Source organism: Rhinoraja longicauda, chromosome 8 (assembly GCF_053455715.1).
Source record: "Rhinoraja longicauda isolate Sanriku21f chromosome 8, sRhiLon1.1, whole genome shotgun sequence".
NCBI classification, from domain to species: Eukaryota; Metazoa; Chordata; class Chondrichthyes; order Rajiformes; family Arhynchobatidae; genus Rhinoraja; species Rhinoraja longicauda.
Genome location: NC_135960.1, coordinates 75,657,314 through 75,678,102, shown reverse-complemented (window position 1 = coordinate 75,678,102; position 20,789 = coordinate 75,657,314). Strand labels below are relative to the sequence as shown.

Genomic DNA, 20,789 nt, shown 5'->3' with positions numbered 1-20,789 from the left:
TAGCTGATAGAAGTATATAAAGTTACGAGAGGTATAGAGAGACTAGTCAGTTAGACTTACTTTCCCAATGCGAAATTGTCAAACACTAGAGGGAATAGATTTAAAGTGAGAGAGACAAAGTTTACAGTAAATGTGTAGGTCTAGTTTTTTTTTACACAGGGTGATGGGTGCCTGGAACATCCTGCCTTGGGTGGTGAGGAAGCAGATATAATAGTGGCATCGGAGAGGTTTACAGATAGGCTCATGGACCTGCAGAGAATGGAGGGATATTAATCATATGTAGTCATGCAGCAGGGAAAAAACCCTTCGGCCCAATTCATTAATGTCGGCTAAGATCCCCTAGTTCAGGTAGTCCCATTTGCCCGGGCTTGGCCCATTTCCTTCTAAACCTTTCCATGTACCTGTCCAAATATCTTTTTAATACCGTTATAGTCCTGCTTCAACTACATCCACCGGCACCATGTTCCATTTACCCACCATCCTCTGAGTGGAAAAATTGCTCCCAGGTTCCTGTTAATTTTTTCCCCTCTTACCTTAAACCTATGTCCACTGGTTCTTGATTCCCCAACACTTGGGAAAAGACCATGCACATTTACCCTATTTATTGCCCTCATGATTTTATATACCTCTATAACATCTTTTGCAAGGAGATATGATTAATTTTATTGTGCTGCATTCGGCATGGACATTGTGGGCCATGGTGATGTTTCTGTGATGTACTATTCTATGTCCTAATGTGAGCAGGGAAAGATTTCAATAGGACGTGAGAGACAGTTTTATTCACACAGAGGGTGATGGATGTATGGAACGAATTGCCAGGAGTGGTAAAGGCAGGAACAATTATGACATTTAAAAGCCTTTTGGACAGGTTCATGGATCGGAAAGGATGAGAGGGATAATTATGGTCAGGCAGAGGCAAACGGAAGTGTGGCCAAAGAGTCTGTTTGCAGGCCATAGTTGTGCTTCAGCTGCCAATGTCCTGTTTACTGTCTGTTCTGGGACCGGAGCAAGACACCAATATCCGATGCAACATGTTTTAGTACAACAGGAATGATCCTGCCAGTTTCCTTTTGCAGCCCTCTCTGTTCACTGTAGATCCACCACACAGCTCAATTTGCAGCCCTCTCTGTTCACTGTAGATCCACCACACAGCTCAATGCTGCCATGTGGGATGATGCTGGAGTGGAGAATAAATCTGATAAAATTCTCTCCAATTTCCTCTCTGTTCCAGTTCCCATATACACAGCTCAGTGTCACATACTGACCCAGTACTAACGTGGCTGGGATTTATTCTGTGGCTGCACCCTCTCTAGCTCGCACTGTCCATTACATTTCCAATACTCAGTCCACTAGCAGTGTTTATACTACAACTACTCCCTCTGTTAACACATCTCCATTTCTGTTCCAGTATGGCCCTCTGTGTAATAATGGTCAGCTGGTCATTGGGCAGGATTTATACAGGACCTACAGTGCATTTCCTCTCTAATACATTTGTCTGTTCCAATTGCAGCCCCCTGCTCAGTGCTGACCCTTCACTGATCTGCGGTTCTTAGAGAAAGTTGACTGGAAACAATGGACTCTTCATTCCACAGACACAGAATAGGTGTTGGTTTGTCTGCTTTGCATGTTTTCCCCAAACCCACATCGGCTGCACTGTTATCCAGCCCTGCAGTTATTCACTCGGGAAGCGGATGTGGAAGGTAGTCGGTGAGCTGTCCCTGAGTCTGTCAACACTCACGGTAGAGTCCCCAGGACTGAGGAGGTTGCAGGTGGTCTCATCTCCCTCCATCCCAGGCAGCAGCACCTCTGCAGAATCAGGTAAGAAGACATCACCACTTGATCAATCTCAGAATCTTAACTCATGTTAATTGATTTTAATTGATTTTCCTGTACAACGCTGAGATGGAGATCTCACGTTTGTCTGTAGATCTCCCAGTCAGGGAGTCATGTGTTTCACCCACTATTAATTGCTGTCCCACTTTACAGCTTGCACAAGACCCTTGTACCTCATGTCTCTCTGATTTTAATTCTGTGCTTTCATTTGCAGAATGTCACCTGGTGAAATGAGGGTTCTGCTACTGATCCTGGGTTCTCTGAGTGAGTAATTTCCAACGGGTAAACTGTGTGTTGTGTACGGCAAGAAGAATTGGGATTTATATATTGTCTGTAGAGGAGCAATAGCAATGTATCTATTCAGTGCAAATGGGCCATGACTAATGAAAATTTGACACAGAATATTAGAACGGATTAAAAAGAGTAGAGACAGCAAGTTTGAAAAGGCAGCAATATTGATATGAAGGAGCAGGCAGCTTTGCTTTCCACTTATTCAGCTGATGCAACTTCTCCGCCAATCTCTCTATTCTGTATAAGTGTGATGGGCTGTTTAAATTAAAGATTCTACAAAACTGATATCGCTATCAGCTCCATTCTTGCACATTATTTCACTTTCACCGCCTCAACGTCACAGCTGATACCACTGCCCCCTTTTGTGAAAGACCAGTGCAAAGGGTGGCATGGTAGTGCAGCGGTAGAATTGCTGCCTCACAGCGTTAGATACCCGGGTTCGAACCTGACTCTGGCTGCTGTCTGCATGGAGTTTGTACGTTCTCCCCGTGACCTGCGTGGGTTTTCTACGGGTGTTTTGGTTTCCTCCCACACGCCAAACATGTCGAGGTTTGTCGGCTAATTGGCTTCGTATAATTGTAAATTGTCCCTAATGTGTAGGATAGTGTTCGTGTGCAGGGATCGCTGGTCGGGTATGGACTTGGTGAGCCAAAGGGCATGTTTCAGCGCGGTATCTCTAAACTAAACTAAAAAAGAGGTTTGTTTAGAACTGCACACTGCTTTCAAATACAGGCTGTTGTCTGGACAACGACACAGCTCTCTATTTTCTTTCCATTTTTTCATTCTCCATACTTTACACAACATCTCAAGTGCCTTTGTTGCTTATATGTCAGTGTTCTTCACCCAGTGTCTTCTGGTTGACCTTGTAAACCCAAAACCTCTGCACCTCCTCTCCGTATCTACTTTTTCGGCCCTTGGCATCTATCCTAAATCTCCCTATTTTTGCTTTGGCCAACCCCATGCTTTCCTCGAGATCTGTGTGCCTCTTGGATTAGAGTCTCCAATTCTTTAATGGGAACATATTTGTTCCAAGTCTTCACTCTGTTCTCCATGATTGACTCCCCCTGCTTTGTATTGCCTACAAGCTGCTGTTGTAAATTGAGTGGTGATAACCTTTTGACCAGAATTGAAATGTTAAGGTCCGGAGAGCATAGTTTTAAGTTGACACGGGCAAAATTTAAAGAGGATATGCAGGGCAAGTATTTATTTACACAGAGGCTGGTGGGTATGTGGAACGCACTGCAGTGGGTGGAGGCAGATATGATAGTGGTGTTTAAGAAGCGTTTAGATGCACATAGATAGGCAAGTAATGGAGGCATATAGGTCATGTGCAGACAGAGAAGATTAGCCTAACTTGGGATTATGTTTGACACAGACATTGTGGGCTGAAGGGCCTGTTTCCGTGCTGTACTGTTTTATGTTCCATATTTCCTCCTCAGTGTACTCTGAGAATACTTCTACATCTCTCCCCTTCCTTGCAGTGGTTCCCAGTTGGTGAAAATGCTGTTGAAATTCCCAATCACCAGTGCCTGGGCATCTTTGTATTTTAGGTCTCCTATGAAACCTGTATCTAGCAAAGTTCAGCAGCTTCTCCTCCCAACACTAAGACATGACCACTGCCATAAGCCCACATCTAACTGTGGCCCCAGTTCATTGTCTTTATTTCCAGAGGTGTACGGTACAGGAACAGGCCCTTCACCACCTTGTCCACGCCGATCAAGTAGGTATAGTGGCCTAGTCCCATTTGCCTGCATTTGGCCCAAAGCCCTCTAAGCTCTTCCTACTCGTATATCTGTCAACATGTCTTTTAAGGGGCTTTTTTTGTATCCCCTTCCATAGCTTCCTCTGGCAGCTCATTCCAGATACTGACTACCCTCTGACTGAAAAGGTTGTATCTGAGTCCCTCTTAAATCTCTCCTGTCTCAGCTGAAGACAACGGCATTGTAGGGGAAGAAATAGTGAGGGCTAATAACTTCTTCTTTCGTATGTCAACTACAACAATCAAAAGTAGCAATTGGTGCTTCAGAGAACCGTAGTTGACGCTTTGCTGCAAATTTTGCCAGTTCTGTAGAACTACCCAGGGTGGACGGTGAGGTTATAAAGCAGCTCCCACCCCGGCTAATAACTAGTGAATAGGGATGTGGATTGTGCGAATGTGGTGTTAGGGAACCGCAGCCAAAGCCTAAAATTAGAGAAATGGAATAGAGCAGTGACGACACCCATGTTTCAGGAAATGTATTGATTACTAGATCAAGTGGACCCGTTGGGCCCAAACCTCTCCTGTATTGGTGCAGCACCCCCCTCCCCCCACCCCCCCTTCACCCCCTTCCCCCCCTTCTCCCCCCCTTCCCTTCCCCCCCTCTTCCCCCTCCCTTCCCCCCCTCTTCCCCCTCCCCCTCTTTCCTCCCCTCTCCCCTTCTCTCCCCCCTCCCCCTCTCTCCCCCCTCCACCCACTCACCCCCCTTCCCCCCTCCTTCTCCCCTCCCTGCTTCGCTCCCTCCCCCCCTCCCCCTCCTCTCTTCCCCCCTCCTCTCTTCCCCACTCCTCTCTTCCCCACTCCTCTCTTCCCCCCTCCTCTCTTCCCCCCTCCTCTCTTCCCCCCTCCTCTCTTCCCCCCTCCTCTCTTCCCCCCTCCTCTCCTCCCCCTCCTCTCCTCCCCCTCCTCTCCTCCCCTCCTCTCTTCCCCCCTCCTCTCTTCCCCCCTCCTCTCTTCCCCCCTCCTCTCTTCCTCCTCCTCTCTTCCCCCCTCCTCTCCTCCCCCCTCCTCTCCTCCCCCTCCACCCCTCCCCTCCTCTCCTCCACCTCGGGAGGAGAGGGGGGATGCGAGGGTGCTGCACCAATGCAGGAGAGGTTTGGGCCCAGCCGGTCCACTTGGTCTAGTATATATTAACGATTTAAACAAAGGAATTAAATGTAACATCTCCAGGTTTGTGGATGACACAAAGCTGGGTGGCAGTGTGAGCTGTGAGGAGAATGCTATGAGGCTGCGGGTTGAATTGGATAGGTTGGGTGAGTGGGCAGATGCAGTATAATGTGGATAAATGAGAGGTTATCCACTTTGGTGGCAAGAACAAGAAGGCACATTATTATCTGAATGTTGTCAGATTAGGAAAAGGGGAGGGGCAACTAGACCTGGATGTCCTTGTACACCAGTCACTGAAAGTAAGCATGCAGGTAAAGCAGGCAGTGAAGAAAGCAACTGTCATGTTGGCCTTCATAGCAAGAGGATTTGAGATTAGGAGCAAGGAGGTCCTACTGCAGTTGCACTGGGCTCTGGTGAGACCACACCTGGAATATTGTGTGCAGTTTTGGTCTCCTAATTTGAGGAAGGACATTCTTACTACAGAGGGAGTGCAGCTTAAGTTCACCAGGTTAATTCCCGTGATGGCGGGACTGACATATACTGAAAGAATGGATCGACTGGGCTTATATTCACTGGAATTTAGAAGGCTGAGAGGGGATCTTGTAGAAACATATAAAATTCTTAAAGGATTGGACAAACTAGATGCAGGAAAAATGTTCCCAATTTTGGGGTTTCCCGAACCAGGGGTCATAGTTTAAGAATAAGGACTTAGGACTCAGATAAGGAAAATCTTTTTAACCCAGAGAGTTGTGAATGTGCGGAATTATCTGCCACAGAAGGCAGTGGTGGCCAATTCACTGGATGTTTTCAAGAGAGAGTTAGATTTAGCTCTTAAAGGCTAACGGAATCAAGGTGCCCAGAACGGAACACAATACTCTAAATGTGGCCTCACCTATGTCATCTATAACTGCAACAAAACATCCCAAACTCTAAATACTCTGATGAAAGCCAATGTGCCAAAAGCCTTTTTGACCGCCCTATCTACCTGTGCCTGCACCTTCATGGAACCATACACCTGCACTCCTAGATCCCTTTGCTCCACAGCACGCCCTAGAGCCCTACCATTCACTCTGTAGGTCCAGCTCCATGTTAGATTTCTCAAAATGCCACACCTCACATTGCTCTGTATTATTTCCTTCACGCACCTGGCAAACCGATCAAGGTCTAGCTGCAATTTTTGACATCTATCTTCACAATCTGCAATACCGCCCACTTTTGTATCATCTGCAATCTTGCCATGAAAGTTATCTTCCAAATAATTGATTCAAATGACAAACAGTAATGGGCCCAGCACCGATTCTTTAAGCACACCACTAGTCACAGGCCTCCAGTCTGAGAAAGAACCTTCCACCAGCAACTCTTTGCTTCCTTCTATGAAGCCAATTTTCCACCCATTCAGCTTTCTATCCTTGGATCCCATGTGATCTAATCTTCCAGACCAGCCTACCACGTGGGACCTTATAACCATATAACCATATAACAACTACAGCATGGAAACAGGCCTGTCCGGCCCTACCAGTCCACGCCGACCATTCTCCCTGACCTAGACTCATCTACCTGCACTCAGACCATAACCCTCTAATCCCCTCCTATCCATATACCTATCCAATTTACTCTTAAATAATAAAATCGAGCCTGCCTCCACCACTTCCACCGGAAGCCCATTCCATACAGCCACCACCCTCTGAGTAAAGAAGTTACCCCTCATGTTACTCCTAAACGTTTGTCCCTCAATTCTGAAGCTATGTCCCCTTGTTGGAATCTTCCCCACTCTCAAAGGGAAAAGCCTACCCACGTCAACTCTGTCCGTCCCTCTCAAAATTTTAAAAACCTCTATCAAGTCCCCCCTCAACCTTCTACGCTCCAAAGAATAAAGACCCAACCTGTTCAACCTCTCTCTGTAGCCTAAGTGCTGAAACCCAGGCAACATTCTAGTAAATCTCCTCTGTACCCTCTCCATTTTGTCGACATCCTTCCTATAATTTGGCGACCAGAACTGCACACCATACTCCAGATTCGGCCTCACCAATGCCCTGTACAATTTTAACATTACATCCCAACTTCTATACTCGATGCTCTGATTTATAAAGGCAAGCATACCAAACGCCTTCTTCACCACCCTATCCACATGAGATTCCACCTTCAGGGAACAATGCAGTTATTCCCAGATCCCTCTGTTCCACTGCATTCCTCAATTCCCTACCATTTACCCTGTACGTCCTATTTTGATTTGTCCTACCAAAATGCAGCACCTCACACTTATCAGCATTAAACTCCATCTGCCATCTTTCAGCCCACCCTTCCAAAAGGCCCAAGTCTCTCTGTAGACTTTGAAACTCTACTTCATTATTAACTACACCACCTATCTTAGTATCATCTGCATATTTACTAATCCAATTTGCCACACCATCATCCAGATCATTAATGTAAATGACAAACAACAGTGGACCCAACACAGATCCTTGGGGTACTCCACTAGACACTGGCCTCCAACCTGACATACAATTGTCAACCATTACCCTCTGCTATCTCCCATTCTGCCATTGTTGAATCCATCTTGCAACCTCACTATTAATACCCAACGATTTAACCTTCTTAATCAACCTACCATGTGGAACCTTGTCAAATGCCTTACTGAAGTCCATATAGACAACATCCACAGCCTTACCCTTATCAATTTCCCTGGTAACCTCTTCAAAAAATTCAAGAAGATTAGTCAAACATGACCTTCCAGGCACAAATCCATGTTGACTGTTTCTAATCAGGCCTTGTTTATCCAAATAATTATATATATTGTCCCTAAGTATCTTTTCCATTAATTTTCCCACCACAGACGTCAAACTAACAGGTCTATAATTGCTAGGTTTACTTTTAGAACCTTTTTTATTCTTTCCTTTCCACCGAACAGGGACATAAAGACGCTGTACTCTCAAAATTTCACCTTTAAATATCCTCCATTTCTCTATTATATCCTTTTCATAAAACAAAAATTTCCATTTCACTCCTTTTAAATCCTTTCTCATCTCCTCAAAATTAGCCTTTCTCCAATCCAAAATCTCAACCTTTGGTCCAGATTTGACCTTCTCCATAATGATATTGAAACTAATGGCATTGTGATCACTAGACCCAAAGTGCTCCTCAACACATACCTCCGTCACCTGACCCGTCTCATTTCCTAACAGGAGGTCCAACACTGCCCCTTCTCTGGTAGGCACCTCTACGTATTGCTGCAAAAAACTATCCTGCACACATTTTACAAACTCCAAACCATCCAGCCCTTTAACAGAATGTGATTCCCAGTCTATATACGGAAAATTGAAATCACCCACAATCACTACTCTGTGCTTACTACTAATATCTGCTATCTCCTTACATATTTGCTCTTCCAATTCTCGTTCCCTATTTGGCGGTCTATAATACACCCCTATAAGTGTTGCTAAACCTTTCTCATTTCTGAGTTCCACCCAAACAGCCTCCCTAATCGAGCCTTCTAGACTGTCCTGCCAAAGCACTGCTGTGATATCCTCCCTGACAAGCAATGCAACACCCCCACCTCTTGCCCCTCCGATTCTATCACATCTGAAACAATGAAATCCTGGAATATTTAATTGCCAATCGCAACCCTCCTGCAACCATGTTTCACTGATCGCCACAACATCATATTTCCAGATGTCAATCCAGGCTCTCAGCTCATCCACCTTTCTTACAATGCTCCTAGCATTAAAATATACACATTTAAGGGACCCATCATTTCTTATTCTCAGTTTATTTCTTTTCCCTTCTTTCTCTCCTACATATTGGGTCTGAGTGTTTCCCTTTTCTGCCTCCTGCCTCACACACTGCCTATTAGCTATCTGTGTTTGAGTCCCTCCCCCCAACCGTACTAGTTTAAAGTCTCCGCAATTACCTTAGCAAATCTCCCCGCCAGGATATTGGTTCCCCTCAGGTTCAGATGCAACCCGTCCTTTTTGTACAGGTCATACTTCCCCCAGAAGAGGTCCCAATGATCCAGAAACTTGAAACCCTGCTCCCTGCACCAGTTCTTCAGCCACGTATTTATCCTCCACCTCACTCCATTCCTATTCTCACTATCGCGTGGCACAGGCAGTAAGCCTGAGATTATTGCTTTGGAAGTCCTTTTTTTTAAACTCTCTTCCTAGCCCCCTAAATTCTCCTTTCAGGACCTCTTCCCTTATCCTACCTATATTGTTGGTACCTATATGTACCACGACCTCTGGCTCCTCTCCCTCCCCTTTCAGGATATCCTGGACACGCTCAGACACATCCCGGACACCGGCACCAGGGAGGCAAACCACCATCCGGGTCTCCCGACTGCGTCCACAGAAATGCCTATCTGACCCCCTCACTATAGAGTCCCCTATTACTATCGCTCTCCTCTTCCTTTCCCTACCCTTCTGAGCAACAGGGCCGGGCTCCTTGCCAGAGGCCCAGGCACCGTCGCTGCCCCCAGGTAGGCTGTCCCCCCCAACGGTACTTAAACAGGAGTACTTATTTCCAAGGGGTACAGCCACCGGGGTACTCCCTAGTCCCTGCCTCTGCTCCTTGCCCCCCCTAACCGTGACCCACTTGTCTACCTCCCGTGGTCTTGGAGTGACCACCTCTCTGTAACTCCTATCTATAACCTCCTCACTCTCCCTGACCAGACGGAGGTCATCAATCTGCCGCTCCAGGTTCCTAATACGGTCCCTTAGGAGCCCCATCTCGTCACACCTGGCGCAGATGTGGATGTCTGGAAGACTATCAGACTCCCAGATTCCGCACATCCGACACCCAGAACAATAAACTGCCCTGGCACTCATACTCCCCAAACAAAGTCCCGTGCTCGGTTACTAAACCTACCGCCCGGCCGCTGCTCCAACCGCTCCAACCGCCCACCCAAAAGAACTGAGTGATCTCCTGGGAGAGGCAAAAAAACGGATTAAAAACCCAGGCCAATTTGGAAAAAAAAAATCCGGGAAATTCCTCTCCGACCCCAAGCTAGGCGATCGAAACTTGTCCGGGAGATCACACAGGTTTTACTCCTTACTATCCCCACACAATCCCCACACAATACTTCCCAAGCAACACAGCTTGGTGCTGCTGCTGCTGCCTGCTGCTGCTGCTGCTGCTGCCTGCTGTTACTGCTCTGCTCCTTGTCAAATGCTCGGCTGAAGTTCATAGATACAACATCCACAACTTTGCCCTCATCATCCTTTTTGGTCACATCCTCAAAAAAATCATTCAGATTTGTGAGACACGACCTCCCACATACAAAACCATGCTGACTCTCGCGAATCAGCCCTTGTCTATCTGAATGCATACATATCCTATCACTCAGAAATACTCACTAGTAACTTAACAGAAGTGTTAAGACCACTGGCCTATAGTTTCCAGCCTTTTCCCTGCAGCCTTTCGTGATTGGAGGCACAATGTTTGCCACTGTCCAGTCTTCCAGCACCTCCTGTATTTAATGATGACTCATAAATTTCAGCCAGGGCTTCCACAATTTGCTCTCTGGCTTCCCACAGTGTTCTCGGGTATATCTGATCCGGCCCGGGACATTTGTCTACCTTGATACCGTTAGGACCATAAGTATCTATTTGACGGTAAATTGCTCTCAATTTTCTTCCATTGACTGCCGTCCTCCTGTCTTTTGCCTCTGTAAAAACAGAGGAGAAATACTCATGTTCTTGTGCACCTCAATAAGGTCACTCCTCAGCCACCAATGCTTCAAAGAAAAAAGTCCCAGCCTATCCAACCACTCCCGATAACTCAGTCCTCAAGCCCAAGTAACATTCTGAGTTGTGTTGAGTTTAGTTTATTGTCATGTGTACCGAAGTACAGTGAAAAGCTTTTATGTGTTAAATAATCAGCGGAAAGGCAATGCATGATTACAATTGAGCCATCCACAGTGTACAGATACATGATAGAGGGAATAACGTGAATAACATTTAATGCAAGATAAAGCCAGTAAGGCCCTAGGGCTTCCAGTGAGTTAGATAGTAGTTCAGGACTGCTCTCTTGTTGTGGTAGAGTGGTTCAATTGCCTAATAACAGCTGGGAAGAAACTGTCCCTGAATCTGGAGGTGTGCGTTTTCACATTTCTATACCTTTTGTCTGATAGGAGAGGGGAGAAGAGGAAGAGGGTGCAACTCGTCCTTGATTTAAAAGAGGGAGTGGCCAGGGTGCGACTTGTCCGTGATTCAAGTTCATAAGTGATAGAGCAGAATTAAGCCATCCGGACCATCAAAATTACTCTGCCATTCAATCATGGTTGAACTATCTTTCCCTCTGAACTACATTTTTCTGCCTTCTCCCCATAACTCCAGATGCTCGTACTAATCCAGAATCCGTCTATCTATCTCTGCCTTAAAAATATCCTGGTGAATCCCTACTGCATTAAACTAATATCAATTAATATTTGCCAATGGAACATTTTGTTTCTGCCCCAGTCCCTGCTTCGTCCACCCAGCAGACCCATGTCTCTCCCTTCAGTTTGTTCACACAACCATTATTGCCCCTGTCCCTTCTGGAATTGCTGCCAGCATCTTCGGTACTCCCATCCCCTGTGTCTGGTTGGTGCGTCAGAGACTCCAGATCGACAATAGGCTGATTTCCACATCAGTGCCGAGGCAGCTTTGCTCAAGGAGAGGAGCTCTACTGAACTCCCCAGCCATGCTCCAAGTAAACTGCAAGAGTTCTGTCTTTGTGGTATTGTCCTGTTATTGTCATTAAACACATTATTGTTCGACATCCTGTTGCAGTTTGTGGGCGATGCACTCTAGAAATTGACTGCTGTCTTTCCACATTCTAAAAAGTTTATCAATATGCAAAGGTTTTAACTTGCACTTTTTGAATGAAGTGTCTTAACTTGAAACGTTTAATCTATTTCTCTTTGCTCAATCTGCTGAGTGTTTCTTCCATCTGTCAATCTCCCACCCTTCACCTGCATCCATCTTTCACTTGCCAGGCTTTGTCCCTCCCCCACCCTCACCTCTTTTACAGCTTTCCAATCAGTCTGTAGGGGCCTCATCCAAATCGTCTTCTGTCCATTTATTCAACGGTGTTGCCTGGCCCACTGAGTTTGTCCAGTACTTTGTTTTTTGCTCTATATTCCAGCATCTGCAGTGTCTTGTGTCTCCACCTTCTTTATTTCCTGGTCTACCTGTATCGCCACTTCATTGGAATTATATACCTGTACCCCTCAGTCTCTCTGTGTAATTCCTGCCTGGCTTGTCTTACCAAAATGCAACACCTCGCATTTATCTGCATTAATATCTATCTGCTGTTGCTTGGCTCATTGACCCAGTTGATAATGATCTTGTTATTAGATAACCACCTTCACTTCCACTATTCCTCCAATTTTAATTTGATTTGCAGGAGAAAGTTACAAATATTATACCTCCGTCTCCATTTAGATCTCTTCAGACCCACCCCTGAAAGGATTGACTCTGGTCCTAGATTCCTCAATCAGCATGGCCAGCTTCTCTTTGCCCAATCAGCTCCCTTCAATACAGCTTGCACCTGTACAAGATTTATATTAAGTAATTTATATTAAAAATACAATGATAACGGGCCAAACGTGAGCAGGTGGGACCAGTGTAGCTGGGACATGCTGGCCAGTGTGGGCAGGTTGGGCTGAAGTGCCTTTTCCATGATATATGACTCTATGAAAAGTGAATTGAATAGCTTGTGTGAAAGAGAATAAGTTGCAGGGCTGAAGGGGAATAATGAGGGCGGAATGGAAATGATGGGGTTCCTGCACCAGGAGCTGGCATCATCCAGATGGGCCCATTGGTCTCCCCCGCTCCCTTTTTCAATATAATGTGTGAGGCAGTGAAAACAAGATGGAGGAATCATTTGTGTGTTCATTTGGTTGACCTTTATACTGGCTAGAGGGTATGACTTATAATGCTTAGTTCTTCCACGCAGAGTGGATGTGCAGCCAGAGAAGGTGGTAGAATCAGAACCAATCATGGGAATTATGATTCATTTACACAGATATGTGAACAGGCAAGACACAGAAGGATGTGGACCTATTGGAGGCATTTGCGATTGGTCCAGATGGCCAAAAGACTAGAATGAAATATTGCGTGACAATACTGGGGGAGTCCAGAACAAGGGGCCACAGTTTAAGAATAAGGGGTAGGCCATTTAGAACGGAGATGAGGAAGAACTTTTTCAGTCAGAGAGTGGTGAAGGTGTGGAATTCTCTGCCTCAGAAGGCAGTGGAGGCCAGTTCGTTGGATGCTTTCAAGAGAGAGCTGAATAGAGCTCTTAAGGATAGCGGAGTGAGGGGGGTATGGGGAGAAGGCAGGAACGGGGTACTGATTGAGAGTGATCAGCCATGATCGCATTGAATGGCGGTGCTGGCTCGAAGGGCTGAATGGCCTACTCCTGCACCTATTGTCTATTGTCTATTGTCTATAATACCAAACATAAACTAAATCCTTGATATGGTCATTGTTGGACTCGTTTCTGTGCTGCTTTTATCACTGGCTCTAAATCAGAGGTTGTTGGTGCTCCTGGGTTGTTGGGTGGGTTGTTGGGTGGGTTGGGGAACCAGAGTTTGAGTGAACTTAGCTCAGTCTTACTTTAACGCTGATCATCATCCTGTCCCTCAGCTGCAGACTCCATGCCCGGTGATCCGTGTGTAAACCACACCGTCCTGGATCAGCCCTGGAGGAGCTCGAATTGTCATAGAACTCGGTGCAGTGGCCGATGGATGGATGATGGAAATCTGAAGGAAGGGTGGTACAGATTTAGCAGGTAAACTGATCGCAGGCTAGTCAGTGAGGGAGAATGTGATGCAGTTATTGCTGGTGCTTGCATCTCCAAGGATCTCAGTTCGATCCTTGCATCCGGCGCTTTCTGTGTGGAATTTGCATGGTCTTCCCAGGGTGGGTTTCCCCCCCGTGCTCCCGCATCCCAAATATGTGCTGGTAGATGAATTGGTCCTGTGAACTCCCACTCATGGAGGCAAGTGGCAAAATAATCAATGGGGAATTCATGGGCAGGTGAGAGGGAATAAGTTGCAGAGTTACGGGGAATTTAGGAGAGGGGGCAGAGGGCTGAAAGGACAACTTTTGTGAGGGCCAGTATGATCGCGATGGGCCGATTGGCAACTTACTGTTATATATTAAGTAACTGGAAGAGAATAAGGCATGTTAGATTGATGGTATCAGCCCCCATTGTGGGACAGGGAATGGAATACAGGGAAAAGAAACTCCCACATTCAGCAGGAAGGGAAGAGAGATTTTGTAAACGCAAAAAAGGGTTTCCTGGCACTGGACCTATATTGGATGGTTAGACCCCAGTCGCTAATCTTTCCCTCAGTCGGGGGCTGACTCTCTGCTTGTTGTTTCAGTTATGACAACGTGAAGATTCCCGAGAGTGTAGTTCCATTCCATCGCTGCTCTGGGTGGAGTCCCGGCTGGTTAAATGGTAGGTGGTCAAGAATGTACAACTGATGCACTCTGTTACTTTGGCAAAGGTAAGAGTGATCCAGATTTCTACAGCTCTACAGATAAAATAGAATAATAAAAAATACAATGTATTTGTTAATAACTGCAACTCCAGGTAACTGTAATAGAGCAAACACCAAAGTCTGTTGTGCAACCAAAGACACAATCAATAGAAGATCATGGTTGCTGAGGTTAGTGTTGTGAAGTGTTCAAGAGCCTGATAGTTGCTGGGAAGAAGCTGTTCTTGAACCTGGAGGTCGCAGTTTTCAGGCTCCTGCACTTTCTTCCCGATGATAGTCGTGAGATGAGAGCGTGGCCAGGGTGTGGCCTCATCAACACACTGCACAGTTGCAACAAGACTTCTCTGCTTGAAGTTAATCAAATTAACTTTTTGCAAAACCTGACTTTGTTTGTTTTAATATTCTGATTTTATTTGAATAGGTTTTGTATAATTGCAATGTTTGTGTGTAAATATGTGTGAAAGTTGAAGACTTTGCGATGTTTAATGGCCAATCAGCCTGAGGCTGAGGCAGGTCAGGGGTGGGTCTGTGTGTCCATCCGAGAGCCCAGTGACCCACAGGGTCTCATGGAGCAGGTGCTGCTGTGGGGAGTGTGGGAGAGGAGGGTGAGGGCAGCAGCTCACCACTGACTGAGACTGAGACTGACTGGGTTGTGATCGCTGCGTTACACTGGCTCCAGATTCACATTCCCTGCTGCACTGAGGGACTGGGTACATTTTACAATGTTTATAAACCTCATTGCAGGTCTCCATTCCAGTGTGGGAGATGGGGAGGTGACCAGGACAGTCTGTTTCACCTGGATTAAAGACAACAGCAATGGAGACACCTGCCTCAAGCATCAGGAAATCACAATCAAAAACTGTGATGGTTATTTTGTTTATCTTCTGAAGCCGACATCCGGAGATTACAGTGTGTATTGTGCAGGTATGTTGCTCTCCATGTTGATAAAGTGTGGGTGGGGGTGGAGCTTGTAGGGTGTTTGAGGAGCGGAGGGGGTAAAGTCTGGGACGTCCCGAGTCATCAGCCCACACACAGGGCTGAATGTTGCAGTCCATGATCAGTGCTCCCCACATGCAGATCTCCCGCTCCCACAGTCTGATCAAGCTGATGTGTCTGGAACTCGCCTTCCTAGAGTGACCTGTGACCTCCACGATGTGAATGACCTATGCCCCCCCGCCCCCACTCCCTGTCCCTATGACTGACGTGTGACCTGTCCACAGTCGGGGTCACATACTACCAACTAGAATACCTGGACCAATACACTGTCCACTGCCACTCCCAGTAATGTTGCTCACCCTCCCCACCTGGTTAACTGCCCCTGTCTGCCATGGTCACCCATCCCTGCCATGGTCACCCCTCCCCTGGCCCCACATTGAACGGCACAGCCCACTCACACACTGTGGCTGAGGGTGACCACTGATGCTGGGCAGGATGTCTCTGGCAAAGAACCTGGCTCCTGACAACCTGCCCCCACCGCCTTACAACGGAGCACCAATCTGAGCCCCCTACCCCTGCACCCTGATTTGCCACAGCCCCTTGGGCTGACGGCTCCTTTTATTATTCCATGAGGAGTAAAAATTCCCCCAGGACAGTGTGGACCCACACCCCTCTCCCGACCATCACACCCCCTAACCCCCTGTCTTTCCCACTCCTGCCATCTGTCCCACTCCCCACCACATCCCATCCTGTGCTGAACACCCCAACCAGCCCCACACCCCGCAGCCCACCATATCGCGCGGCCTCTGCCACACCCCAACCCCCCTCAACACCCGAGATATTCCGACCCCTCCCAGCTGACCCACGGCCACCCCACTCCCCCTCCTGCAATCACACACACTCCACTCCCCCCTCAACCACCCTCTCCCAGACGGAGCGGGGAGAAGCAGGAATGGCTGGGGTGGGAAACTTGGACTCGGAGCACATTGATACCTGTAACATTGGCCCACAGAGTGAGCCAACCTATTTACACCATTCCTACTCTGATCCCATATTAATCTCCCCACATTCCCATCATCTACCCCTAAACTCCAGCACTAATCCAGACACTTGGGGCATTGCATGGTGGCCACACAACATGTTTGGCACAAGAGGGGCAAACCCAGCAGCTGGGAAAAGCAAGTGGTCACCAGATCGTGCAGCCTCCACGTAGACCACACCAGAAGCTGCGATAAGATCGGAGATGTGGAGCTGAGGCAGCAGCCTCACCGGCTGGGTCACTGTGTGGGGGCAGCAGTCTCACCGGCTGGGTCACTGTGTGGGGGCAGCAGTCTCACCGGCTGGGTCACTGTGGGGCAGCAGTGTCACCGGCTGGGTCACTGTGTGGGGGCAACAGTCTCACCGGCTGGGTCACTGTGGGGCAGCTGTCTCACCGGCTGGGCCACTGTGCTGCTGGGAGGAGGCACAGACCTGACTGTGGGGCAGCAGACTTCCTTTATTGAAGGACGTCAGGCTTCAAAAGTGGTTCATTCACCCCCCTGAGGGGAAGGGAGAAAAGGGAGGCACTGTGGGGCAGCAGTCTCACTGGCTGGGCCACTGTGCTGCTGGGAGGAGGCACAGACCTGACTGTGGGGCAGCAGACTTCCTTTATTGAAGGAAGTCAGGCTTCAAAAGTGGTTCATTCACCCCCCTGAGGGGAAGGGAGAAAAGGGAGGGGTTAGACATGGAGGGAAAGGGAGGAGTGTTAGTAAAAGGTGAGAGTGGAGGGGAGACAGAGGGGTGCAGGGGAGAAATGGATGGCAATGTTCGGGCCTGAACATGATGACAGCACATATTAGACACAATGTGCTGGAGTAACTCAGCAGGTCAAGCAGCGTTTCTGGAGAACACGGATTTGTGACGTTTCGGGTCAGGACCTTTCTTCAAAAGGATCCCAGTCTGAAGTGTCACACATCCATGATCACCAGAGATGCTACCTAACCCGCTGAGTTACTCCAGCACTTTGTGCTTTGTTTGTGATCCAACATTTGCAGTTCCTTGTATTTCGGACAACACATTATTGATCAACTGTTCGTGGAAACATAGTTCTTCAGTAATTGGTTGCTGGACTTCCCACATTACAACAGCAGCCAAACTCCTCATGCAGTTCACTAACATGCTCCAGTGCAGCCAGAGAGTTTCACTGGTGCTATATAAATGCAAGATTTACTGTATCAGACCAATATATCTGCCACAGCAAGTTAACAGATGGGGACAGCAATGGGGTAATGTTTGAAATGGAGCGTGTCTGAGGCTTTTATTCAGGGTGGTCGATCTGCTGCTTGGAAAATAAAACTGAGGATTTTCTGCTCCAAGATCGGTGGAGGTGCAGCTGGGTATATCAGAGGCTGGGTGACGGCAAGTGGACATTACACTAACATTACCCATCATCTTGTGCCCCACCCACAGACTCCGCATGCAGTGACCCGTGTGTAATCCACACCGTCCTGGATCAGCCCTGGAGGAGCACGGATTGTTCCAACACTCAGTGCATAAATGGCCAATGGAAGTCTAATGAAAACCTTGCTGAAGGATGGTACAGATTCAACAGGTAACGTGAGGAAATAATTCAATCAAACCCAGTCAGTGAGGGAGGAGGAGCAGTGAGGACATGATGGAAGATCAGGTCATCAGTCATCACAGAGGAGTAGTGATTAAAGACTGGGGTGTGGAGCTCTGAAATTCTGTACTGTGAGAGACGGGGAGGATAGGGGCCGGGATTCTACGGGAGATTATCTGGCAGTGGGGAATATTGAAATAGGAAAGGATACGGACAGATTGGCCTCAATTCTTGGTCTCTCACACGGAATAAAAGACCCCAGTTCAGGGGCTGACTCTCTGATTGTTGTTTCAGTTCTGGCGGATGGAAGATTCCCGAGACTGCTGTTCCAGCGCATCACTGCTCCGGGAAGAGGCCACGCTGGTTAAACGGTAGGGTCAGAGTTTGCTACTTTGGGACTTAGCTTTTGTCAGGGAGGGTCAGACTGATGACTACGATCACTTCAGACGGCCCTTTGCATGGACACTGAAACCAACCTCCCTGAGAGTTTCTGCCCACAGTTCCTCAGATCCCGCCCTGGATCGTCATGGAGTGAGGCGGCAGAGCTCCAGCTCCCTGACTTTCCCGGTATCAGGCTGCCGTTCCAAACTAGACCCGGAGTAGTTTCAGCAGCTCCACTCATCCCAGTGAAGGAGCTGCATCTAGGGAGCTTGACACACGACTGACACTCACAGTTCATCAATTAATCAGGCCACATTGAACGAATCATACAGCGCAGAAACAGATCCTTTGGCCCAACTCCTCCATAGTGAACTAGATGCCGAAGAAAGTTAGTCCCATTTGGCCCATATCCCTCAAAACCTTTCCTATCCATGCACATGCTTAAATGTATTTTAAATATTGTTAAATATTGTTATTGTACCTGCCTCAACTACATCTTCTGGCAGCTCGTTCCATGTGCCCACCACCTTCTGTGTGGTAAATGTTGTCCCTCTGGTTGCTATTAAATCATTCCCCTCTCACCTTAAACCTGAGTTCTCCGGTTCTTGATTCCCCTGCTTTCTGGGCACAATAAAGCCCCATTCACCCGACATATTTGCCCCAGCATTTTATATCCCTCTACAAGATCACGCCTGTCTCCTGCGCTCTCAGGAATAAAGTCCCAACTTAACCAACCTCTCCCTATAACTCAGACCCTTGAGTCCTGGCAACATCCTCGCAAATCTTCTCTGCGCCCTTCCCAACTTAAACCAATGAGGGTCCTAATTCAAAACCTACAAATTAATTAATTACCACACACAATAATTGCTTTTAAATTTACATAAAGTTTAATTTTAAATTTAGTTCTGAATTGTTTGACCATATTTATTCTAATTAATTTTAAAAGTTCTTCATTAATTCCCTAATGTATATTGTATTTGTAATATATGCCCTTTATCCAATTTAAAAGACATTTGTGTAGGAAGGAACAGCAGACATTTGGATGGCTACATGGATAGGAAAGCTTCAGAGTAATATGGGTCTAATGCGGTAAATGGGACGAGCTTAGATGAGGCATCTTGGTCATCATGGATGAGTTGGGCCGAAGGGCCTGCTTCGGTGCTGTAGGACTCTAATTGGGACATCATTACCTACATACATTGCTGTCAGTAATTCAATACCTTCCCGTATTGTGTGTTTTATGACTGTTGGCAAATCAATTTTCCTCCTGGGATAAATAAAGTTCTATCGGATCGTATATGACATTCCAATGCCACTAATGTTTGCCCACTGCATCAGTAAAACATGTGAGTGCATGTTGCACGGGGCCCAGGCGCTCAGTATCGTTCTTGTAGAATCTTCTCTGCAGTCCTTCACCACAGAAAATATTCACTATTTTTTCAAGTTGGTGAAATGTCTGAATTTTGCTGAAAAATAAAGGCTTTTGATGTTTTTACCAGCTCGTCAGCCTGGGGTGCAGCTTCACTGAATTGTCGATGGAGCCCTGTCTATCACACAAACCGGAATCCCCACTTTTGATTTCATCTACACTTCACGCTGCCACAAAAAAACAGCCAACGCCATTAAAGGCGTCCCGCCGCGATCATTCCTCCTCCTCCATGCTCCCATTGGGCAGAGGACACAGAGGGTGAAAACGCCCACCACCAGACTGAAGAACAACTACCTTGCCTCTGTTACCAGGCTTCTGTACCGTTCTTTCACAAGCTAGGGTACTGTCTGATGCATCTCCACCCCATTGTGGACATTGAACCTTGGCTCTGGAACTAATGTGCAATAATGTCTGCACTCTGTGTCGTCCCCATTGTTTGAGTTGAATGTATTTATTGATAGTTGATAGTTGATAGTTTTATCGGATCTGATTGGATGGTAGGCAAAACAAAGATTTTAACTGTGCCTTGCTACACATGACAATAATAAACTTAAACCTAAACCAAAGCAAACTAGTCTTGTTCAATCCAGGGGATCCACAATCCTCACCAAAATGATTCAGGTTTAGGGAGATGTTGATCATATTTAGTTTAATATATAATAATTCAAATGTGATGAGCATTGAAGTTATCCAAAACTGAATATTGATTGAAAGGTACAGCATGGGAAGAGGCCCTTCAGCTCACTATCTATGCTAACCATCGATCATCCATTCACACTAACTCTGTTATCCCACTTTTGCATCCAATTCCTTCACACCTGGTAATTTACAGAGGCCAATTAACTTACAAATCCACTAGTCTGGATGTGTGAGGACACCCGGACGAAAAACCAAATGTTCACAGGAAGAGGTTGCAAACTCTACTCCGACAGCTCCCAAGATCAGGACCTAACCCGGGTCTCTGGCGATGTGA

At 46.9% G+C, this 20,789-nt stretch overlaps 1 long non-coding RNA gene across 1 annotated transcript; it reads left to right on the top strand.

Moving 5' to 3' along the window:
• Nucleotides 1-15,367: 15,367 nt before the first annotated feature.
• LOC144596356 (uncharacterized) lies at nucleotides 15,368-18,379 on the top strand. Its single transcript, XR_013547594.1, has 3 exons — nucleotides 15,368-15,395; nucleotides 17,856-17,997; nucleotides 18,301-18,379. It is a non-coding gene; the product is annotated as an uncharacterized LOC144596356 (long non-coding RNA).
• Nucleotides 18,380-20,789: the final 2,410 nt, after the last annotated feature.